Genomic DNA, 26,579 nt, shown 5'->3' on the forward strand with positions numbered 1-26,579 from the left:
GACTCCACATTTTCACCACAGTGCAAATGCAATTTGAATGAAAAGGAAAATGAATTCCCATCCTCATCCCTGTCTATACCCTGTTACTGTCACTTAAAAAGTAATTTTAAAGCCTACCCAGTCACACTTTTAGGATTATCCGGAACTTAAAGGTGAGGTACCTCTTTCACATTTAGACATGAGGCAACTGGATCTTCATGCAGATATGGGATTGTCATGCCTGATTGAAAAATAATGACTTTCTGGGTTTTGGGAAAATAATCGGCCTCCTAAATAAGAGTCGCACCCTCATTTACGAAAGCAGATAGAGCTGTAAGTCACTGTCAATTGTTCTTTTAAAGCATCAATTTACTATGTGGCAGCTGACAAAAAGGTCAATCAAATGATGGGCATCTTTACGAAGGGGGTAGAATACCAAAAGACATACTGACGTAGAATGGCAATATGCTGACCGGAGCTCCGTACATGTGCCGGTTTGTTTTAAAAAAGAGACCTTCCACCTGTTCTCAAATTTTACATGCACCACCGCTGCCTCTGAACCCATATTTGCCTCATTTCTAAAAGCCCTTGGACCCCACCACCCCGGCCCCGCCTGCCATCTTCCCTCCCTGACAACCATCTTTAAGCCTTTCACTTTCTGGTGGCACCTCCTCTGTCTTCAACCATCCTCACAGCTTTCCTATACTTAAAAAATCTTTGAATCCCACTGATCCCTCCAACTACGGCCTCCCACCGACCAATCAATCCATCAATCAGTGGGATTTATTGAGGACTCATTATGTGCAGAGCACTGTACTAAGATCTTGGGAGAGTACAGTACAGTAGAGCTGGTAGACACGTTCCCTGCCCAGAAGGAAATTACAGTGTCAAGGGGCAAGACAGCCAATAATATGAATGACAGATACATATATAGGTGTTGGACTGAGGTATGGGTGACTATCAATCAATAATATTTATTGAGCACTTCTGGCCTGGGAGAGTACAGTATAACAATATAAAAGACGTAGTCTCTGCCTACAATGAGCTTAAAGTCTAGAGGGTGAGATGATCATTAATATAGATAAATTAATTATGGATGTATCAGTGCTGTGGATCTGAGGGGGTTTGAATAAAGGGAGCAAATCAGGGTGATGCAGAAGGGAGTGGGAGAAAAGGAAAGGAGGTCTTACTCAGGAAAGGCCCTTTGGAGGAGATGTGCCTTCAGTAAAGCTTATTAAGAGCTTAAAGGGTACAGATCAAATGCACACCACCCCCAACCCTATTTTTACTCTTGTCCAAACTCTTCGAATAGGTGTATCACACCCAGTGCCTCATTTCCACTCTCCCAACATATCTCTTGAGCCCCTACAATTCAGTTTCCATCCTTCTCACTCCACTCTCTCCATGTCCACCACAGATTTTCTTCTTGACAATCCAACCACGCTATTTTATCCTAATCCTCTTCTACCTTTCAGCTGTCTCAGATATCGTGGGCCACTCCCTTCTTCCAGAAATACCATCTGACCTTGATTTTATGGACAAAATCTTCTCTCGATTCTCCTTCCTCTTTCTCGACTCCTTCTTGGTCTCATTCACCAGTTCTTCCTCTGCTTTCCATTCCCTAACTGTAGGTGACCCTCAGCGTTCAATTCCTGGTCCTCTTCTCCTAAGCCACCCCCCATCTCTTGCAAAGTTCATCTGCTTCCACAATTCCTCTAGACAGTAAGATGCTTGTGGGCAGAGAACATATCTACCAACTCTGCTGTAGTGAACCCTCCCAAGTGCTTAATACAGTACTCTGCATACAGTAAGCACTCAAACACCATGAAATGCCTGATATTTTGAACTACCATCTCTGTGCTTAATACACTGTTCTGCACACAGGAAGCACTCAATAAACACAATTGATATTTTCAATTCCCACCTATACATAGATGGCCTGAAATCTACCTTCCTCGCCCGACTTCTTCCATCTCAGCAGTCCCGTATTTATGCCTGCTTCCCGAGCCATCGTGACTTAGATACTCTGCCGGCCACTCAAGATCAGTTGTTTCAAAATTCATCTTCCCACCCAGATTCACTCCTCCACCTAAATTTCCCCATCAGAGCTGATTCTACCACATCTGCCCTAATGTACAGACTGTAGCCTTAACATCATTTCTTCCCTCCTCCCTCCAATTAAACTCCCATATTTAGCCTTTGATCCTACCCTGCCAGTTTTTCCCCCACAACAATTTGCAGGATATGCCCCTTCCTCTTTCTCCCAACTGTCACTAACCCTGCCCTTGTGAAACAGCAATGATCTAGTGGACAGAGTGGGGGCCTGGGTTCTACTCCTGCCTTGGCCACTTGCCAGCTGTGTGACCTTGGGCAGGTCACAACTTTGATGTGTCTCAATTTCCTCATCTGAAAAATGATGATTCAATACCTGTTCTTCCTCCTACTTAGTCTGAGAAGCCCAGGTGGAATGGGGATTGTGTTCGACCTGATTACCTTGTATCTACCCCAGTGCTCCCCACTCGGGGTCACACCTGGAGAGTTTCCAGTACTCTACCAGTCTCGACTACAGGGGGGAGGGTCAAGTAGAGGTCTTCCTAGTCCATTCCTAGCTTGGATAGTGGCTAGCCAGCAGAAGGCAATCTGCTACAAGTCAAAACTCCCCTGTGCTGGGCAGCAGCGACATGGAAGGGAGTCAAGGGTGAAGACCTGTTTACTGCGTGGAAGGAGGCAGTGGTAAACCACTTCTGTATTTTTACCAAGAAAACTCTACAGATAAGCTACCAGAACGATTGCAGATGGAAGTGGGGCATTCTGGGAGAGATGTGTCCATAGCGTCACTATGGGTCAGATGACTCGACAGCTTAAGACAACAACAACACACCCAGTGTTTGGTACTGCGCTTGGCACATAGTAAATGCTTAACAAATACCAATGTCATAATTATCATTATCATCAAATCCCAGTTAATAATTCTGTCCAAACTCTTGTCATATTCCAGCTCGATTACTGAAGCACCTTCCTCATCGGTCTCCCAGGCCCTAGTCTTCCTCCTTCTCTTGTTCGTACTTCACTCTGCTGCTCATGTTATTCTTCTTAAATGCTGCTCTGCACAGATCTCCAAACATTCACCCATTCCTCACACAGACACCCCGACCATTGGTTTTAAAACACTCTGTCAATTCTCTCCCTCCAATTTATACCCTCTCATTTCCCTCTAACCTGCTTCTCAATCTAGACTACTCACTGCACCTCATTTGCACCTCTCCCTCTGCCAACCTCTTGGCCACCGATCCCTTATTCACACCTCCTACTCCCTGCCTGGAATGTCCTCCCCCATATCTGACAGACCACAGCTCTCCCTATCTTCTCTCCTAATGGGTCCCCCAGGCGCTCAATATAGTAATAGAAACAATTATAGTAGTAAAGCTGAAATGTCCACCTGATGTAAAGCACTGCATTAAGAACTTGAAAAAGCACAATAAAATATATACGAATATACCTAGATTCATTCATTCCTTCAATTGTATTCACTGAGTGCCCTGTCCACAGTGACCTTACAGTCTATAGGGGGATAGATAGAGACAATAGCGGGTGAAGGTGCGGCTATATGAAATGGGGACAATCAGTGGAGAGCCTTTAAGTTGATCATGAGGGGATTTGCCTTGCTGCAAAGGGAAATGAGCGGAAATGTGTGAGAAGGGCCGCTTCAAGAAGATGATCCTTACCGCTGGATATATTAAAGGTTGGAGCTGGGGAGAGGTTGGAGACAATGAAACCAACAAGGAGAATGTAGTAGGCTTGGATCAAGAGCTCGGATCAAGATGGTGGCTGGAAAGGAATGGGCCGATTCAGAAATGTTTGCGGACTAAGAATTGGAAGGTTTTAGCAGTTGCTTGGATACGAAAGTTGAGAGGTAGCGAGCAGTTGAAGAGTAATCCATCAATGGTATCGAGTGCTTCCTGGATGCAGAGCACTGTACAAGCAACTGGCAGAGAACAATAAAACAGAGGTGGTAGTCATGAACCCTGCCTGTGAGGAACTTATTCCCACCAAGGATACTTTAGCCTTGACCTTAATAACACCGTGTTAGACGGTAGGAGATGTGACCTAAAATAATAATAATAATAATTATTAATAATGATTATGGTGTTTGTTAAGTGCTTACTATATGTCAGGCACTGTACTAAGCGATGGGGTGGATACAAGCAAATGGGGTTGGACACAGTCCACATCCCAAGCAGGGGTCACAATCTAAATCCCCATTTTCTGAATGGGGTAACTGAGGCATGAAGAAGTAAAGTGACTTGCCCAAGGTCACACAGCAGACAAATGGCGGAGCTGGCATTAGAACCCATGACCTTCTGACTTCCAGACCTGTGTTCTATCCACTACTCCATACTGCTTCTAAAAGGTCAAAGAATGACATTTGTCATTAGCCTAACATCGTTAGCCTAACTCTTAATGACCTACTATACGGGGCTACAACCAGACTACTGATCCAACCGCATGCAAGATATGGCCAAAATAATACTTGTTCCTAAGTCAATTATTTGGAAATAGATCCCATAATGTGAGATTTACTGTAATACTGTTAACTCGGTAGTGAATTGAAGTGTTTGAAGCGTCTGTAAAATTGACTGATAGCTTCTCATACCACCAGCAGTTCTGCGGAGAATAAGACTTTTATGTTCAGAAAAGCAGCAAGGTCAAACATTTGGAAAAGGTGGACCGAAAATGCTACTTCTGAGCCGGCGGAAATAAGAAAAGCAGCTTTAATGAATATTTAGGTGGCAGGTGGGAGGAGTGAGAGAATGAGGAGAAGAACGGTAAAGCACAAAGTCAAAAGAGTAGGAAGATATCAATACTTATGAGTTGCTGGTTGCAAAACTAAACTGGTTCAGAAAATCAGGGCCATGTAGATTTATCTATGCATGCAAATATAGGGCACGCATATCCAAACCGTCAACCTGAATCCACATGTACTTTCAGGCTAATATCTCATTTACTAAAATTGCGTGTGTATAAATAGGCTTCTCCATCGTCGTCGAGCCACAGAAATGCTGTACACAGGTTTTTATTTTTAAAATCATCCCCCAAAAAGCATTTTTAGTCGGTCGCCTCTAAAATTCACTGGGTTCTTTTCCTTTTCCTTTTTACCCTGTTAATAAAACGTGCAGTTAAGTTGCCAAGGGGCCCCTCCTCCTTGGCGCCCCCATACAACGCCTCTCCCTCTCTTATGTGGTAATTGCTAGTTATGTGGCGTATTATAATTCCTGACAGATAATTTGTCCACATGCTTGGTCCTGAATCCCAAGATATCCGCAATAATTGCATTGCATATTAGGAGGTTTGTAGGCAGGCCTGTGGGGCTCCTCTAGTGAGAGTCTTAATTAAACTTGCTCTAAATTGAAACGGTCTTGCCAGAGACACTTGTCAGACCCGTCTAGAGGCGCGGCGAGTTCGGCAGAGGGTTTGCCACGATTAATAGGACTTTGATAAAGATCAAATCAGAGGTGGCAAACGACATGACTTTTGGGGAGGTCATATAACAACTCCCATTTGACCATTCATCGAACAGGTGATAAGCAAGGAGGCTCGGGTATGGTTTAAGAATATATGATGTCGAGGGTTCACTTACGGTGCTTCTTTTTGAAGAAACGCAGTCTGAGACTCCCGCCGGCAGTGGTCAGCACAACAGCGATCAGCAAGTTTATCCGAATAAGGCAGACCTACGCAGAAAAGCCGGAACACATTTGGGTGAAGTGGGTTAAGTAATCAAAGGAGGAAATCCAAAATTCTGAATAATAATACTAATAATTATGATATTTGTTAAGCACTTACTTGCCAGGAACAGTTCTCAGATCTGGGGCAGATACACGATAATCGGGTTGGACAGAGGTCCCTGCCCAACACAGGGCTCATAGTCTTAATCTCCATTTTACAGATGAAGGAACTGAGGCCCAGAGAAGTGAAGTGACTTGCCCAAGGTCACCCAGACAAAAAAGTGGCAGAGCCAGGATTAGAAACCATGGCCTACGGCCTTCCAGGCCCATGTATTACCCGCTACGCCATGCTAATCAGATGGGACACCTGAAGTTTCTAGTCTTAGTCTCCATTTTATAGATGAGTTAACTGAGGCTCAGACAAGTTGAGAGACTTGCCCCAGATTGTACAGCAGACAAGTGGTGGAGTTGGGATTTGAACCCAGGTCCTCTGACCCCCCCAAGGCCCATTCTCTTTCTACTAGACCATACTGCTTCTCAACAGGGAGTTCTCCGTTCAGAAATTCACTCTGTACCTGGGAGTTAGGACGATTCAGATTGTCCAAAGCTGAGAGAGTGAAACATCTGACGATATATCCCATTCCACCCAAATGGCCGTGGGTTCTTTGGAAGGCATTCCCTGACTTCCTACAGCACTCGGTCTTCGTTAAGCAGTGAAAAAAGACGCATTAAAGGGAAGCTGGCTGAAAACTGGGAGACAACATGGCTTAGTGGAAAAAGGGAAGGATGGGGAATCAGGAGATCCATATTCTAGTCTTGGCTATGCCATTTGCCTACCTTGGGCAACTCACTCGACCTCTCTGTTTCCTCATCTGTAAAATGGAAAGTAGCCATTCTCCTTCCCTCTGAGACTCTTAGTTCCATGTGGATAGGGACTGTGTCTGAGAGCAAGTACTCTTTAAGCAAATATTATATCTCCATTTAGCAAATGATGAAATTGAAGTAGTGATTTTACGTATTTGATATTCACCCTACCGATCAACCACACAGCACTTATGTACATATTCCTAATTTATTTATTTCTAATCATGTCTATCTCTCCCTTTAAACGGTAAGATCTTTGTGGACAAGTAAGATGTCTGCCAAGTCTCTTATACTGTAGTCTTCTAAGCTCTTGGTGCAGAAAGTGTTCAATAACTATGATTGACTGATTGAATTACTTTGGGATCTTGGGTCATATTATTCTGTGCAGAGTTATTTTCATGTCATTATTGACAAACAAGGAAAAAAGAGTCTGGCCCTTAATATACAGAATTAGTGAGTATTTTTTTAATCCAATAGGTATATCAAAGAGGTGAACGGGGAGAGGAACTAAAGATCTGACCCTGCAAAGTGCAAAAATATATAAGCATATGGGAATTGTACTGTATGTTGTGAAATGATATATCATTTTCAGGTTTTGCTAAACATTAATAATACTGGGGCACGTTCCCAGATAGCAATAGTACTTTTTTCTTGTCACCCCTTTTTCCCCCAAATAGAAAAAGTAAATAGTGCTAAAAGAATGTAACATCTCTTCATTCCATTTGGCAAGCCAAAATTCAAAAACATGGGTCACAAACCAGTTTTTAATTTAAATATCAATATATTTGCAGTATACTGCTTAGTAATGATGGGTATTTGATTATATATTTATATCAAAAGATGAAGTTTAGGGTTCTCTTAATCATCAAGTGACATTAAAAACTGACTAAATATACATCAAGTGACTGGACATCACTATAAGTGAAGGTTTCTTTCCATCACTTTGATGCATATAATTAATTTCAAAATTGCATAAGTCCAATAAGATACCTTTATATTTAGGAGAACTTAAAAACTACCAGAGTATCTGAAAGATATATTCAAAGATTTTCTTCCCTGCCCATTCTACTAATCAACTGCAAATATAACGGATGTTCCTTTTCTAATGGTGAAAAGATCATCATCAACTTTTACTAATACATTGCTCTTCAGCATGAACAAAATTAGCAGAATTACTTTCTCTAAAAAAGACCAGCATCCATTTGCAATCACTAGTTACAGTATATCATGATACATTTTAGAAAAATAAAATCAACCAACCATACCTACAATGTAGTATTTGATTATTTAAACTGAAAAAAAAAAAAACCAGAGCCCCCTCTCCCCCTGCCAAATTGCACTTGACATCTTGGGTTCAAGATCCAAAGTACACCTGAATCCCAGAAGAACCTATAATAATAAAATATAATTATTGTATAGATAACCTCTGTCATACGAGGAGCCAGTGAGAAGGGAAAAGGGACTTCGAAGTTTCCCTAATATAATTTGAACAAAATGTAAACTCGTTGTGGGCAGGGAACGTGTCTACCGACTCTACTGTATTCACTCAGGTGCTTAGCACCGTGCTCTGCAGCCAGTAAGTGCTCAATAAATATGATTGATCGATATTTCCATTTCTGATTATTTCCAGTGAAACCACTATGGGACCCTACATATTAATTCTAAAGGGGCAATGAGTAACACTGATTTCTCCTACAATGTGGAGATAATAATCTTAAAGAACCTGTGATAAAGGAAAACCATTACAGAAACTATTGATTCAATGATACTTACAAAGACACAAAAGGTCAAGTTTTCTTTTCTTTCTTTTTTTTTTTTTTTTTTTGCTAGTATGTCAAGAATTAGTTTGAAGATAAGACCATTTTTGGCTACCAGCTCCTCTATATTTTTAGTTTCACCCACTGGTAGAATATCTCACATTCTTGTCACTTGCTGGTACTTCATGTGGTAAATACATAGGGTAACGGATAGAGCACGGGCCCGGGAGTCAGAAGGTCATGGGTTCTAATCCGGACTCTGCAACGTGTCTGCTGTGTGTCCTTGGGCAACTCATGTCACATCTCTGGGCCTCAATTACCTCATCGGTAAAATGGGGATTTAAGACTCTGAGTCCCATGTGGGACAGGGACTGTGTCCAACCTGATTTGCTTGTATTCATCCTAGGGCTTAGTTCAGTGACCGGCACATAGTAAGCACTTAGCAAATACTATAATAATTATTATTATTATAATTTAAGTTGAATATAATAATATAATATAATTAAGAGAAGTTGAAAAGCAAAACAGAAGCACCATGTACTCTTACGGTACAGCACAGTAAGGCTGGGGAAGAAGCAGGACAGGACTGTAGCATCCCAACTCGACTGATCCCTTGCAAGTGTGCACAATCTTTTCTTCCTACACTGAATCTACTCTCAATTTCTAGGTTGTTTTATAATAAGTATGGTACTTGTTTTGCACTTACTTTGTGTCAAGCACTCCTTTAAGCACCAGTGTGGATACACGTTAATTGTTTGGACGCAGTCCCTGTCACACATGGGGCTCAGTCTACATAGGAGGGAGAATGGGTACTGAATCCCCATTTTATAGTTGAGCTAAGTGAGGCCCAAGCAAGTTAAGTGACTTGCCCAAGGCCATGCAGCAAAGTGGCAGAGCTGCGAGAAGAGGCCAGGGCCTCCGATGCCCAGGTCCGTGCAGTTTCGTCTAGACCCCGCTGTTTCCCTAATTAATTTTACCCTTTAAATATCTTCACTCTGCAGCTGCCGGTGGATAACAGGGCCTGCATTAGGGTGGATGTGCTTTTGAGCATGTTGCTGGCTAGGTTTTAGCAACCAGAAGTGGATGTAGAAGCTTCAGACTTTTAGTAGGTGCCATATGCAACTTGCTCCTAGTTGAGAGTCTTTGGCTGTTTTGCCCAACACACTAATCCTTCCAACATGTTATAACCACATTGTGTTACACAAACGTTACGGCAGTTACAGTTCACCTTGGCAGAACTGGTTGTTTTGACTGAAAATCAAAATTTATAGCATAAAAAATACTATAAGCAAAACTAACTTGGACATAGATTTCTCATCCGTTTTTCCATACTAGAAGCTAGACTGTTGTTCATTTTCATATTAACGTTTCTATGCGTTATAAATTCTAAAGAACACTCATATGAATCAAAAAAAAAAATGAAAACCCCTCCCAAATAAATAAAATCCAAAAATGTTCCAAAGGAATGACATTTTCTTGCTTTTAGATGTGCAAGACACATATGAGCAAGAGCATACTAGTTGGTAGATATATTCAGAAGGCAATAGGGATGATGGCAAAATGAGTTAACAAAAAAGATATACATATAGAGAGACAATTTCACCAACTTCTTATTTGCCAAATGTCAGAGAATTACTTGGCTAGAATGTAACTGTAAATCTAAATATGCATGAAGAAAATGTAAAATGTCAGAAAACTAAACACATTCATGCAGTATGGCCTACTGTATATTGTTTCATTTGGGTTTCTAAGTAATTGGGAGGCAAGACTCTTCAGGAGAGGGGTGTTTTTATGGTAAACCAGGGCTAATCATATATTTCAAAAATCTTTCATCTGTAGCCATAAGGGAATTACAACCTGCACATTATGAAAAATGAAAAAAAGGAAGGCTAATAGTGACTAATGGGAAATGCATGTTTTATCTAAATGTGGACACGTGCTCTGGTGTATTTTAACTGGAAACATAGGCTCACTCCATCAATGGCATTTACTGAATGTTGACTGTGTGCAAAGCACTGTTCTAAGTGTTTGGGAGAGTACTCTACAACCGTTTTTTTGTTAAAATACCAGAGGTTTTAAGATCATATATCTTTAAATTATTTATCTATCTTTATATTAGTGTTTGTCTCCCCCTCTAGATCGTGAGCTCACTGTGGGCAGGAATATGACTGTTATTGTATTGTACTCTCCCTAGCGCTCAGTATAGTGAAAGTCCTTAGCACACAGTAAAGTGCTCAATAAATATGATTGAATTAATTGAATGAAAGACTAAATCACAACCAAACTGAATTAAGATATCTGAATTCATCTCACATGGTGAAAAGAAATGAAAATATGAGAACTTATAAAACGGACCACCGGATCAGACTGATCTTTACATATTATGGAGTTGAGTGACTATTCCAATCTTTAGCAATATTCCCCTCTAGGTAAATCTACCAGAATGTAAACGAGCCAATTGTTCAAAAGCCCGCCAAATGCCACAAGTTGTTTGCTTTCGGAAGGACTGAGTAGTAATGGTCATTTTATCGAAACTTATTGGGTCCGGTGCACTGTCAAAATCATTTGGGAAAGCAAGAGATGATTCCTACCAACTCTACCGTCTACCAACTCTGCTGAAACGTATTCACCCAAGCCCTCACAACAATAGTCTCCATATGCTAAGGAATCACTAAATGCTATTGGTTCACTCACTGAGCAATTTCTATGGGCAGAGCTCTGAACAAAGCCCTTGGTGGAAGATTTCCCTTATTATAACCCAAAGGGAGTTCCGATACCTGATGTCAAAAGCTGGAGAACACACTCAACCTCGATCCATCACAGCAATATTAGACCCATTAGCCTTAATTCTATTTTCTGATTTCAGCAATACCTTTTATATTTATATAAACATTAGCATCAACTTAATTTTGTTCTACATCGAGGACACTAATTTATTTCTATTCAAAATTGTTAAAAATATTTTTCTAAAACCTGTTCCCATTAAAGGCTTTTTTTCCCCCCGATCACTTATGGCTGTAAGTTTGTGTCAGTTTTGAGAGATGAGAAGCCTTTATGGAACTCACATATACTTGTCCCACGTGGTCTTTCTGCAGTCCACAAGTGAGAACCCTATTACAACCTGGTTGATGAAAGTGCAGACGCTTGCTCAGGACACAGAAGAATAGCATTACCCAGAATGTGGACCTTTAGCAGATCAGCTATAGATTGGTTCATCAAAGATGCCTTTCTCACCACAGAAGCAAAACGACTCATCTTCCCTTAAAACAGAGATATGTACCCATCAATTATTCACACACACGCATACACACACGCACAAGTTCTTCAGCTAATTTTATTGCCCTAATTTCTTTCTAACTCATAATTCTAACGCAGTTAAATTTGACAACTTCAGCCACTTCCAATATGAATCAAAGCAAGAAGGATCCTAGAGTTCTCTGTAGGTTTTAACTTTAGTGCATCTTGGAAGTTGAAATATTTCAAAGAATAACGTTCCACAAAATAACTGATCTTATCAAGGGAGTCTAAGGTGTTTTGTGATTTTTATGGTTCTTTAGCTCATCACTATTCAATAAACTCTCCATTCTTGTCATATCCTGTTTACCATGATTAACCGATCAAAGTCAACGACATCCATAAAAGTACAAGTTAGACGAACTCCAGTATTTGTACTTCTTTGCCACCAATATTTACTTGGATGACCCGAACATATGTGGAGTAATAAATCTCGAAAATGTTTATGGATGTGGTGAAAATTAAAAATGCAAGTTAAGGAAGCACAAAATATATTTGCATGATGGTGATTCATGACTGAGTTTTTGAAATAGGAGAAGAGATATTTTTGGAGTCAGGTAGTCTGCTTTCACAGAAAGCTTCAGCTCTGGGCATGAAAACACACACACACACACACACATACACATGTCCAGAGCAAGGACTTGAATGTGTGAGCCATCCTAAAGATAACGGGTGAGACGCGGGCATAACATCAGCTAAACAAACTCAATAGGGAGCAACTCACATATGGCATCAACCAAAAATACCACTTTTGGTCCTAGTGCACCTAGCACAGTGCTCTGCACACAGTAAGTGCTCAATAAATAAGACTGCCTGAATGCCCAAAACCTAGAGAACAGCATACTTAAAAGCCAACCCATCCTAGTGAAGTTCCTATTATCCACGGGCAGCTGCAGAGTAGTAATTTTCAAGGGTAAAATGGATAAGGATAGAGGCATTAAAAGCCAATTGACTTCATCGCTTTAAATGCCTTTCCAAAGTCCTTCAAATATTGTGCTAGGACAATATGAGCCTTCAACAATGGAAAACTCAATCACAGTTCTCAAATAACCTAAAGAAACCCCAACAATATCACCAATGCCTACTTTGATATAACTGTCCGAGTGACAGTCTGGCTGAGATAATAATAATAATGATGATGGCTATGATATTTAAGTGCTTACTATGTGCCAGGCACAGTACTAAGCCCTGGGGGGGGATACAAGCAAAGTGGGGTGGACATAGTCCCTGCCCCACAGGGGGTTCACAGTCTCAATCCCCATTATACAGATGAGGAAACTGAGGCCCAGAGAAGTGCAGTAACTTGCCCAAGGCCATGCAGCAGACAAGTTGCAGAACCAGGATTAGAACCCATGACCCATGACTCCCAGGCCCATACTCTATCTCCCATGTCACAGAATGAGTGAGTTCAGGATGGTCTTAATCCTTCAAAGATCCTCAAGGGCCATGATTCTTTGAAACATTTCAACGTGGATATTCATTAGCTCAAACAAGGATCCTGTCTGAGTTGTACTTCCCAAGCTGTAGAGAAGCAGCGTGGCTTAGTGGAAAGAGCTTGGGCTTGGGAGTCAGAGGTCATGAGTTCGAGTCCCAACTCCGTCACTTGTCAGCTGTGTGACTGTGGGCAAGTCACTTAACTTCTCTGTACCTCAGTTACTTCATCTGTAAAATGGAGATTAACTGTGAGCCTCACGTGGGACAACCTGATGACCCTGTATCTCCCCCAGCGCTTAGAACAGTGTTCTGCACATAGTAAGCGCTCAACAAATACCGACAGTACAGTGTTCTGCACTCAATAAAAATACGATTGAATAAATGAATGAATGATTATTTGGTCTTACAGCTCCAGACAGACCTCATTCGAGGATCTGCTTTTTTTTTTTTTTTTCCAAAAGCTCATTGCACTGACAAACTTTATCTTAGGTACTCAAGATCATGAATGCTAGTCCTTTATGACAAAGAATGAGCAAGTGCCAATTTGTTGCCAGAAGACTACCTCTTCCAAAGTTTCATGAGAGCATCAGTCATGCAATTGTCCAGGGAAGAGTGAATACAAGTGACTCTCCAAGCATTCTTCAATGTCAAGATCTGGTCCCTGATTTTATTCTGCAACTCATCACTGCTGATTAAAAGGACCTCCAAAGTGGAAGGCCCAGCTGTCCAGGGGCTCTGATGTAGGCTAAAGTGTTTTAAACCATCAAGGATTTCTTATTGTGAAATTTCACTTGATCATGTCCCTCAACTCTTGATTCTCTGAATTCGTCCAGTGCTTCAAGTTACATGCGATGGGTACATGGCTTAAGTACCTTTCCATAAGCACTGTATTTCATAACGGCTCTTCAGCTTTGAACAGAAGCAGTCCCTTGTTACAAGCTTTATAATTGGAAATCTGTGGTAATGGAAGAATACGTATCGATCCTCTAACGTTGTACTTAGAAGCTGATGCTTTTCTAGTTAATATGAAATTCCCTTAAATTGTGTTTTAAGTCTGGGAACCCCTAAACAGATGAATTTAGGAATTGCATCTTAACTCTTAGAAGACTGTCAATTTCTAAACTCTCAGATTAATAACCGGACCAGGCTTTCAGTTCTACTTCCTCTCTCCTCTCTGTTGTGATTGCTCTTGGATTTGCTCACTTTATTAAACCCACCCTCAGCTCTGTAGCTCTTAAGTACATATCCGTAATTTAACGTCCTTCTCTGTCTTTAGACTGTAAACTCCTTGCTGATGGGGGATCATGACAATCAAATTCCTTACCCAGGTGCTTTCTGTAGTTCTCAGCACAAAGTGGACAATAAATACGACTGATTGATTGATAGACAATACCTGTGTAAAAAATTCAGTGTTTGTGCATAGGCACAGATCTCTGCTTCACATGAGTGTAAGGTGTTCTTAAAACAAACAAACAAACAAACAAACAAACAAAACCTCATCTCAAGGGGAAGAGGACTGAATAATCCTTCACCTGGATAAGTAATCCCTGTGGATATTTGGGAATTGGATATTACATGCAAACCTGTTTCTGGCAAGTTCCATGACTAAACGTTAGTTTCCCAAGAGACGTGAGGTCTTTGGAGAGAGTGGCCACGTCGATATGTATTCTTTGGCGACCTCCAACATTGCATAGTCTCTGAAGGATGGACAAACTAAGATGTCACAGTGAATTCTATCAGACCCATTTGGCAAATGTGATCCAGATTGGACCGAGTAAGCTAAATAGCATCTTGGCCATGTTGGTGGGAATCTATATTCATTACAGATGCAAATAAATTCATTCATTTTCCAGTTGGTGAGAGGATAATTTCCCACTGGTGCTTTCTGTTATTCATCAATCAATCATATTTTCTGAACAACTTACCATGTGCAGAGCACTGTACTAAGTGCTTGGGAGAGTAGTAATAGTACTACTATTTATGGTAGTTGTTAAGTGCTTACTATGAGCTAAGCACTTTTCTAAGCCCTGGGATGGATACAAGGTAATCAGGTTGTCCCTCGTGGGGCTCACAGTCTTAATCCCCATTTTACAGATGAGGTAATTGAGGTATAGAGAAGTTAAGTGGCTTGTCCAAGGTCACAGAGCAGACAAGTGGTAAAGCCGCGATTAGAACCCACGTCCTCTGACTCCCAAGCCCGGTCTCTTTCCACTAAGCTAAGTTCCATACAATAGAGGTGGTAGACATATATTCTGCCCAAAATAACCTTACAATATAGAAGGGGAGGCAGACACTGATATAAATAAATTATGGATATGTACTAAAAACTGTGGGGCTGAGGGAGGGGTGGATAAAGAATGCAAATCCAAGTGTAAGGGTGACGCAGAAAGGAAGGGGAGAATAAGATTGAAAAGCAATAGGCTGAATACATACAAGGGAGGGTTATTTCTTCTGAAGATTATATCTTATTTTTTCCTTACTAGCCAGCTGTTGATTGACAGCCGTTCCGTTTGTGGGTGGTTCTGGGCTGCTCTTTTCATTCTACCGTCAATCTCCCTGAATTCTGGAAAATGTCCCTAAGGATACTGTAATGTGGGAGCAGAGTGAAAAGACAAGCCTTGGAAGCGATAGCCATCTGGTTTCCGTGAAACAAGAGTCTTGTTCACAGGGGGATGTCCCAGCTAGCATTAGGAGTGTTTTTTAGTCAGGTATTTCTCATGGAGATTTGGAAGAGATAGGAGCTTTTTCCATTTGAGATAATTCCTTTGTGAAATTACCTCTGTACCAATGCAGCCTCGACCATTAGCCTACAAGCTAAACCAACAATAAACATCAACCCATTCCCAGGAATATGAACATGATTAATAGAAATAAAAGAGGAAGGGAAATTGCATCCGTAATTAGCATCTAAATGGGATGAGGGTGTCAATTATCAGGAAAAAAAAAACTGTGTCAGATCAGTTCTGACAAAAGGAAGAAGAGGAAATACAAATCAGAATTAAAGAAATGAGCTAGAAAAACCTTTTTTTTTTTTTTGCATTTACTGATTTACAGTCTTGTTTCATGATAAGGCCTATGCTCCAATATCAAAGAAAATAATTCTAGGCAGGAATGTACCTTTTTAACCTTTCTTTTTCAATTTTTATTATCTTGATTCCCAGTCACTGGTTCTGTCACCGTCACAGACATAACGTGTCTTAACAGTGACAGCAAACTTGGCTGACTATCGAATCTTCAGTTCCGAAAGGGTACCTGAGATACAGTCTTTATTAAGACCAATTTGGGATGGGATAATTATAGAGGACACTAATATTAGAAATCTGCCCCAAGGACTTCTGGTGAAGGGATACACATTTTTCACCACTGAGAAAAATGCACAGTGTCTGACAAATGATCTCGGCTGTCATTCTGCTTCAGGACACGATCTAGATGTTTTATCATCATGTAACCCAGACAGTCAGAGAGCCTATTAGCTAATATTCCTTGCTTTGCAGAGAAATACAAACATATGATGGCAAATCTTTCTCCTCTAATTGGATGATGGAGGTTGGGTAAGCGAGCCCTTGTAAGTCTTTCAAAGAACTTTTGTACAAAAGTTAGGGGCAAGTGTCAAAGTGAGATGAAATCTTCTCACCAAAATTCCACAAGATTTGAAGTCAACTTATTTCTACCGCAATGCATTCATTTAATAACTGCCATTTTCCATAGAGGCATGCCCAGTGTGATTAATGCCATAAAAAGAGATCCAGTCGCTGTTTTCTCAGAGCTTATATTTTAAGAAGTTATTTTAAAAAGATGCTGTGCAATCTCAGGAGAGTTCAGTTCATCAGCAAAACCAGAACAGGATAACCTTCAGGTGCCACAGGGCATTGATTTAAAGTTCAAAATTGATAGGTTCTTTGGAAGAGTCATCTAATAGCCATGTTGTCCTGGTGATACCACTATGAGGGCAATTGATGAAGAAGACAAAAATCAATTAAAGGATCAAATCAAAATCATTAACTATTAACATTTCATTTGTATAGTAGTATCAGTGGGTTGAGAGTTTATTTATTCTCAATTTATTCTATAGTCTTGGTCCAAAGATGCATTGGCCATTCTAAAATATGAATGAATTCAGATCACCAGTCAGTAATTTAATTTCTTCAGGACAGAAAATGACTACATGCCAGATAATAATAATGATATTTGTTAAGCACTTACTGTGTGCCAAGCATTGTACTAAGTGTCTGGGTGGATACAAGCAAATCGGATGGATCACAGTCTCTGTCCCACGTCAATCCCCATTTTACAGATGAGGTAATCTGAGGCACGGAGTCGCGGTGAGAACCACGACTTTCCGACTTCCTGGCCCGTATATTTCAGATGGGATGGAATTAGTTCAATAAGAAATTCACAAAGTACTTCTTGAGTTCAATTGGCATATTTACAAAACTTTAGCAGTGACCAGGGTTTAAAGAGCATGTCTTGCCCCGGAATTAACACTCAAAATTTTCAGAGCCCACATAGGATACTGGAACATATCCAAACTCCTATCCAAACCTCCAAACTGCTATGGTGTTGGTATAAGCTGTCATGATATCCCGACTGGATTGTGTCAGTCTCCTCTCAAATTTCCCTTCCTCCTGTCTCTCCCCACTCCAGTCTATTTTTCATTCCGCTGCCCAGATCATCTTTCTACAAAATCACTCCGGGCACGTCACTCCCCTCCTCAAAAACCTCCAGTGGTTGCCTATCGACCTTGGCAGAAACGAAAACTCCTCATTCTTGGCTTCAAAGCTCTCCATCAACTTGTCCCCTCCTACCTCACCTCCCTTCCCTCTTTCTACTGCCCATCTCGTACACTCCGATCCTCTGCTGCTCAAGTCCTCACCATCCCCCTTTCAGGCCTATCCCACCGTCGACCCCTGGTCCGCATTCTACTGCTGCCCTGGAAGGCCCTCCCTCCTCACGGCCACCAAACTCACTCTCTTCCCCTCTTCAAAGCCCTACGGAGAGCTCACCTCCTCTAGGAGGCCTTCCCAGACTGAGCTCCCCCTTCCCTGCCCCCACCCTCTGCCCTTCCCCCTCCCCCTCCCCTCAGCACTGTGCTCATTTGTATATATTATTTATTACCCGATTAATTTTGTTAATAAGGTGCATAGCTCCTTGATTCTATTTATCTTGACGATGATGTCTTGCTTCTGTTTTGTTCTAATAATGTTGGTATTTGTTAAGCGCTTACTATGCGCAGAGCACTGTTCTACGCACTGGGGTAAATACAAGGTGATCAGGCTGTCCCATGTGGGGCTCACAGTTTTAATCCCCATTTTACAGATGAGGTAACTGGGGCACAGAGAGGTTAAGTGACTTGCCCATGATCACACAGCTGACAAGGGGCGGAGCAAGGATTCGAACCCATGACCTCTGACTCCCATGCCCGGGCTCTTTCCACTGAGCCACGCTGCTTCTCTTTGCTTCTGTTTTGCTCTGCCGTCTGTCTCCGTTGTTTAGACTGGGAGCCCGTCACTGGGCAGGGATTGTCTCTATCTGTTGCCGAATTGTACAATCCAAGCGCTTAGTACAGTGCTTTGCACATAGTAAGTCCTCAATAAATACTATTGAATGAATGAACATATAAATTAGTTGTTGTGCAAACTGAACATAAGGGTCTGTGAGCTCTTCCTCTAAACTGACTGAGTGCTAAAAACCCAGTGATGAGGAGTTTCTCTTTGATGTGGTAGTGGATGGGCAACCACTGGAAGTTTTTGAGGTGTGGAGAGGATTGTGCAGAATTAACAACCACCATAACCCAAAAAAAATAAAATAAAACCAGATACCAGAGTGAAACATGTTCTGGAGAGGGGAGAGGCTGGAGTCAGGAAAGTCAGCAAGGAGGCTTATGTGGAGAGGTAGTTGAGGCAGATTATGGCAAGGCCTTGGAACAGCAGGGCAGCAATTTGAAGAAAAAGGGGCAGATCCTAGAGTTATAAAGGTACAATTGACAGGATTCGGTGAGACACTAAAAATGTGGGTTGAGGGGGGAGGACAAGTCAAGGATAATGCCAAAGTTGCAAGTTTGTGAGTCAGAAGATGGTGGCGTTGTCAACAGTGATGAAAAAGGTACTGTGAGCAGAGGGATTGGGTGGGAAGATTGGGTGTTCTGTTTTGGAAATATTCAGTCTGTGGTGCTGGTGGGACATATGAATAGAGGTGAACTGAAGGCAGGAAGAAATGAAAGAATGCACAGGAGAGAGATTGGGCTGGAGAGGTAGATTTGGGAGTCAGTAGCATTCAACAATAAGCAACTGTGTAAAGCACATATATATACCTTCAAAGAAGACACATAATAAGCACCAAGAGTCAATAACAATTTAAAATCTAAAATCTTATCAGAAACGAGTAACTGAAATGATTAAAGTGAGGACTAGAAAATAAGTCCACTGATAAAAGGTTAAACGAATTGATGTTGTTTTCCCCAGAAGAGAGAGAACGGAAGGGAGACAATGACTTTATTCAAGTCCATCAAGACCGGAACACGTTGATCAGTTTCCCCCATTCATGAAGGTCTGAACAAGAGACATGAGTTAAAAGGGATGCACTTCATACCCATTCTGAGCACTTGTGTACCTGCACGTTTTAATTCTGCATTCAAATATTTTTCTGTAATTCGTATGTAAATACTTTTATCTCCTTCTCTCCTTTAGAAGGTAAGCTCGTGTGGGTCGTGAATGCAACACTAGCTTGGTTTTTATTTTCCAAGTACTTGGAACGGTGCACTGTACCTAATGGCTGTTCAAAAAATGCCATTACTCTTATTTCCATTGCCCAGGGACGAAGAACTGACTATTACATGGAGATCTCTAACAAAAGACTAAACAGTATCTTCTCTATAGACAGTGAGGCTCGGTGCTCTGCACACAGTAAGCGCTCAATAAATATGATTGTATGAATGAATCATGGAAGGTCACAATGAGTTACAGAACTTAATCACTAATACTAATAACTATGGTGTTTGTTAAGTGCTTACTATGTGCCAAGCATTCTTTGGACTAATGTCTTTGGGCAAAAGACACTGAATCCCCATTTTACAGATGAAGAAACGGAGGCACAGAGAAGTGCAGTGCCTTTCCCAAGGTCACACAGCAGCTGTGGCACCAAATTAGAACCCAGGTCTGCTGACTCTCAAGTATACACCTTTTCCACTAAGCCGCACTGCTTTATACTCTTTGTATATTCTTTTATATTCTCAATTCCTTATATTGTACCTTAAATATGCAATCAGCAGTTCTCCATAAAATGAAAGACAGGATTGGATTCGCAGAATATAGTATAACCCCAGCACAGCCTTCCTTCAATACCACCGCACACAGAACAAAGAATTTCAATTTGCTGGCAAACCCAGAGCTCCGTTTTACTGTATTAATTAGTTTGGAGCATTTTGTCCTCCAGGGATAATTTATTTGGGAGAGAAGGAACAGCATACTCTAACCACAGCCCATCTGTCTTCCACCAAAGTTATTCTTGGAAGCAGCTAACTGTCTTACCGTACCACAGTATGGTACTTTCCCAGCTTAAATGGCATTGGAACATCTGTAGGCGAGCCAGATTTCAATTGCGGGAACTGACAAATCTGCCACAATGAGGCTCCACAATTCTAGGTCCCCTCTTGATAAATTTCCCTGGAAAAATGGCTCGAGGCATTGGAATATGGGGTGAAACCATATATCAGGGCCATTGGGCTACCTAACACAGACTGTCATCAAACAGTGAAGAAGCTAAAAGTAATAATAATAATAATGTTGGTATTTGTTAAGCCCTTACTATGTGCAGAGCACGGTTCTAAGTGCTGGGGTCGATACAGGGTAATCAGGTTGCCCCACGTGAGGGTCCCAGTCTTAATCCCCATTTTCCAGAGGAGGTAAATGAGGCCCAGGGAAGTGAAGTGACTTACCCACAGTCACATAGCTGACAAGTGGCAGATCCAGGATTCGAACCCATGATCTCTGACTCCCAAGCCCGGGGCTCTTTCCACTGAGCCACACGGCTTGTAGAAATTGGCAGGATTGTGGTGGGGAGGTGGGACATTCCGGTGACCCTGGCTTCTCATCCTCCAGTCGTGGCCTCTCGGACAGACTCTACCCACATAACACCACAGGATGTCCTCCTCTGCCTCCTCCGGGTCCCTCTGGAGTCTCTCTGGTTCACTCCATTCTGACGCAGGATCGCCGGGGAAGGGGAGGCCGGGGCAATGGAGATCTTGATCCGGGAGAGGGTCTCTGTCACCACAAAGGTCCTCCCCATCTTCCCGATGGCACGAGACTAAAGGATTCTCTCTGCCTCTCTTGGTCTCTGCGCCCCAGTTGGATTTCGCTCGGCCATAAGATCGATAAACCTTCCCATCAGTCAGACCCTGTCTGGAGGTGATTATCAGAGGGTGAGGCTCATGAGCGTGTCCTAAATCAGCCCCGTCAACCGGGTGGAGGATGATCAGATATGAGCCCCCTTGGACTGCCACGAATCAAAAGTACCTTAGGCAATTCCCACCTGTATCTCGCAGCTCCTCACATACCGGTTTTTCTTTCCCCCAAAACAACAAAGGACAACCTGCGGCCCTTTTCCCTTGGGTCTTGCTGACAAAAATAGCTGCAGTCTAAGGAAAAGCACAGTGGCTACTGATGAACACCACAGAATCAAAGGGATGTAAAAGGCCTCCAAGTCAATCGAACCAAAGATCTCTCCCTTTCAAGGTGCATCAGAGTAGAACAAAATGACTACTTGACATATAGATAGATGATAAATGCAACTGGCAAGACAGAAGTTATTCAGACTTTTTCAATCTAAACCTCAAAAGTTTAGCCAAGTTCATTAGAATTCTCTTCTGTTGAATGATGTAACTTTGTGGAAACAAAAAAAAAAAAAAAAGAAATTTGCATGCCATAAAAATAGTTCTTTTGTTAACAGTGTGACACACAGTTTGAAGAACCCGAATTTGTCTTGGCATCTAACTGTGCTCCTAATTCTTGTAAATTTAAGATAATTAATACCCTTACAGTGCCATATGTGTCTCTTGAAAAGGAAGGTTTTTATTTCCCCATTAAAGGGTCTAGAAAATAATTGTATACTATTGAGAAATTTAGATCTTATCTCCGAAGAGCCCAAAGAAACACTTCAATAAATTAGATTTCTTAATATTTTATTTTTTGTAAATGCCTAATTTACTAAGCCCTGAAAATACTTATCTTAGTGCCTTAGCATTCCGAAAGTATGGCAGGTACTAAGTTATGGTGACTCACTTGAAGAGAAAAAAGAAAGAAAGAAATAGAAGTGAACTGTAAATATCCAGGTACATTTAAAAAATAGATTCCAAATTCTGCCTAAGGGTATCATGAGGCTTACACAGGAGTGTGACTGTCATCATGTGGCCCCTTTAAACTATCTGATGAATTTGGACCATACTACTTTAATTTGATGAGTGTACATTACTTTTAATGCTATATTAATGTCTTTTATTGGGTGGGGAACTCTATGGATGAGTGAAGCACTGGTTAATTTCACTCTAAAAAGTTTCTTTCCTCCAGATGAATCTTTCCTGGAAAGAAACTCCAAGTGAAGTTGAGATTCAAGCTTAAAATATTTGCTTTCTGAATGCCATTGATTTTAGAACAGGGAGAGAAGGGAGAAGAGAAGGGCTTTGCCTATTATATTTGAGGTAAATACTGATGCTGTTTAGCCTCCATTTTAGATGGACTAAAAATTGAACGCGAACAACAATCACATCGATTTGGTAAATTTCAGTGTTAAACTGGGGTCGCGCCTTAGCGCTTTTATCCGATCTCTACTCTATTTGTCTGCTGTGTGGCCATAGGCAAGTCACTTTGCTTCTCTGTGCCTCAGCTCATCTACAAAATGGGGAGCGAGACTGGGACCCCTATGCGGGCAGCGACCGAGTCCAATCCAATTTGCTTGTATCCACCCCAGCGCTCAGTACCGTGCTTGGCACATAGTAAGTGCTTAACAAATGCCATAATTATTATTACAGTTCAGCTGATGGTTCCATTAAATTTTCAGTGACAGTGCTTTTAGGTCCCTTGCTTACAGTGCAACACTGAGTCACACCATTGAGGTCCTTTAATTTTTTTGCCGAGCTCGTTTGTGTTGTTCTGGGCAGAGTCTTCTCAAAGGGCTGGGGTGGGAATGCTCAAAGCTAAAATTTTCACCAACAAAAGGGATTTTTTTATGTCGAACATCACTTTCATTTATGCCAACAACATAGTTAAAATTTCATTTCACATGTCCATTATAGAAGGCCAAATATAAGAGAGGAAGGGCGAAACGATGAAGTATGAAAAGATGATACAGACACTCAGCTTTAAGGGATAAAAACTTGTGGCCCACAACTTTTATACTTGGATGAAGAGGCCACCTTCTTGAGTGGTGCGGGCAACATCATTCATTATGGAGTTCATTAGGCGATTACTATGGGCTAAGCGCTGGGGTAGAGACAAGATTATCAGATCAGACACCATACCTGTCCTACTCAGGGCTCACGATCTATTCTATTCCCAATTTGCAGGTGGGAAAACTGAGGCACAGAGAGGTCAGATGACTTGTCACAGGTCACGCTGCAAGTGAGTGGCATAGCTGGGTCTAAAACCCAAGTCTCCTGACTTCAAACCCACTGCTCCTTCCACTAACCTATGCTGTTTGTCAGAGATGCTTGCAAACATTCCGTGAAGCTGTCACATTCTAAGCAATCCAAAACAGTAGAACGCACAATTTTATCTTGCATAATCATTAGAGCGGGTCACTCAAGCATAAAAGTGGATTTTCTGCTGTTATGACTCTTTTGGGCTCAGTTTTTCATCAAGAAGCTAATTAAGAGTTAGAAAATGGGCCGAACCGGTTAACACAAACCTCGGTACTGGTTAGCACCAGATTTCCCGCTATTATGCCAGCGTGCCCGAGACAGGTCAGATACCATGCCCGAGCTAAGGAAGGAGGAGCCTACCTGAAATACAGCTTCATCTGCCCCAAAAGACATTTATTTTCCCATATGACCTCTCATCTACTTCACCAGCCCTGTCAGCATCCATTCATCTTTTTCTCTCAACAGACAAGCAAAAGTGCTTTTGTGGCATTAGGTAGAAAGATAAAATGTAATTAAAATCACGCCATAAAACCCCCATAAAGCCCTAAGGGCCAACATTTCCATGGGTAGCCTTAATTTTTTTTTTTTGCAAGTGGTTGCTAGAAGTGGATTATAGAGGCTATTTCAAAAATCCTTACCAAACCATTTATAAGTTATTTTAGTACTGGCTCCATTTGGGGGTTGCTATTTCTAGGAAAGGAAATCATCAGGCTAAGAGGTGAAAAAATAATCTAAAGCGAGAGAAAGTATTTCACCTCCTGATTTTAGGTTATTAATATAAATCTTAAACACACACACACACACCAGTGATGACACTGAAGTTAGATTTAATCTGTGTCTGAGAGTGGGAATGAGACACTATTTTCCCCAGGGTAACTATTCTATCCCCTTGCCCTTCAGGGACAAGGGTGAATTCTACAGTATAGCTACTCTGATATTAAGGGTCACAATGTGATCTAATGGATAGAGAGTGCAGGTCTGGGAGTCAGAAGGAGCTATGTTCTAATTCCAGCGCCACCACCCATAAGCCGTGTGACCTTGGGGCAGTCACTTCACTTCCCTGTGCCTCAGTTACCTCAGCTGAACAATGGGGAAGAGTGGGACTGTTTCTAACCTGATTAGCTTGGATCCACCCCAGCACTTAGTACCATGCCTGACACCTAGTAAGTGCTTAACGAATACCAAAAGGGAAAAAGAAGTGATGTTTATGGATGGAGGTACTGCCTTTTCATCCACTGAGACATGAAAATTAGGCTGTTAACTTACATAAGGCCAAGTCTGGGGATGGGTAGGGGGAGTGATGGGGGAAATATCTTATGAGAGGAGAGACATCTACTCGATTTGCTTTTGATGATGATGATGACGATGACAGTATTTATTAAGCAAGACTATGTGCCAGGCACTGTACTAAGCACTGGGGTGGACACCAGGAAATCAAGTTAGACACAGTCCCTGTCCCACATGGGGCTCACCGTCTCAACCCCCATCTTACAGATGAGGTAACTGAGATCCGGAGAAGTGAAGTGACTTGTCCAAGGTCACAAAGCAACCAAGTGGTGGATGTGGAATTCGAACCCATGACCTTCTGACTCTCAGGCCCATGCTCTATTCACTCTGCCATGCTTTGACTTTTGTAGTCACTCTGTGGAAAGACAGTCATGATTCTCTCACAGGACCTTGCATGGACATCAGCAAACATGGCAGGGAGTGGTGGAACCCGAGCTCTTGGTATGATAATGGTATTTATCGAGTGCTTACTGTGCGCAGAGCACGGTATAGCAGAATAAGCAGTCGTCTCGGATCACGCTGTTAAGCCACAGGATTTCAATTGCTGAATGCACACAACCCACCCACTACTGCGCAGGGTGGTTTTTTTTTTTTAACTTTGAGAATCACCTAACGATTCCATACTCTGTCTCTCGCCCCCTTTACCCCTGACACAGGTGAGTTTTCTGGAGTGCAAAGCAGTTACTTTGGCTGACTTCTCAGAGGCCTTGGGGGTTTGCATAGCGACCAAGACACTTCTGATATCACTTCAAAAAGGAAACTGCCTGCCAAAGCATTAGGTCCAGATGAAGGTTCCAATCCATTGCCACGGCGTACTTCATTCTCACAATGTTCCTGGAACAATAGGACACTGCTCAGACTTCTTTTCCCCTTCATGCTATGCTGTTGAATCCAAATGCTAATGCAGCAATGTTGGCCAGCCCAAAAAGTGGAACGGTAGATGTTATCCTTATCACTTCCCATGGGAATCTTATTGCCGGGGTAATTGAAATCCTCTATTAATTCAACTGGCGCCTCCAGGAACTCAGTCAAGTGATGGAAGCATAAACCTGCTGTTGCCACTTAGGAAATACTGGCCCTACTTGCTGGGAAAATGTAAAATTAATTTTTAATCAATGGCTTTGCAGGAGGACTCAAGGTGCACTTAGTGCCCCACGAAAAAAATAGATTTAAATTGCCCTGAAGATAGGCTCTGCTGATAGAAAACTAGGAGCAATTCTGTTATCAGGCCCCAGAACTGTATTTTTTTATTTCCCATTTATACAGTGCCTATCAGGCCAATACCTCCCTAGGTGACTTACATATAAAAACACAATTTAAAATCAACAACCGAAGTCAAGCTAAAAGTCTTCAGAACTGTGATTAGGTTTCTCCTTTCCAACTTTCCTTGAATTCTTTAGAATTCTTCCCTGCCTCTCACAGATCAACCGGGAAAAACACTTCTTCTAACTGAAGTGGGCAGATTTGGCAGTGGGCCTTAGTCATTTCTAGGAAGAAAGGTTTTCTGCACCTCAAAGTTTCGCAATGTCCCCAAACAATCTGGTGGTAGAAGCCTTCAGAACTGTGACTGTTTCTCCCTTCCAACTTTCCCCCAGACTCTCTCTCTGCCTC

General features: G+C 41.8%; 1 long non-coding RNA gene across 1 annotated transcript in view; it reads right to left on the reverse strand.

The window, feature by feature from the left end:
* Positions 1 to 26,579, reverse strand: part of LOC120638478 — a 492,540-nt gene that overhangs the window by 175,911 nt on the left and 290,050 nt on the right. The window contains exon 4 of the long non-coding RNA XR_005660150.1: positions 5,618 to 5,708. This is a non-coding gene — a long non-coding RNA (uncharacterized LOC120638478). The remainder of the gene's footprint in view (positions 1 to 5,617; positions 5,709 to 26,579) is intronic.

The sequence above is a fragment of the Ornithorhynchus anatinus genome, chromosome 6 (assembly GCF_004115215.2).
Source record: "Ornithorhynchus anatinus isolate Pmale09 chromosome 6, mOrnAna1.pri.v4, whole genome shotgun sequence".
NCBI lineage: Eukaryota > Metazoa > Chordata > Mammalia > Monotremata > Ornithorhynchidae > Ornithorhynchus > Ornithorhynchus anatinus.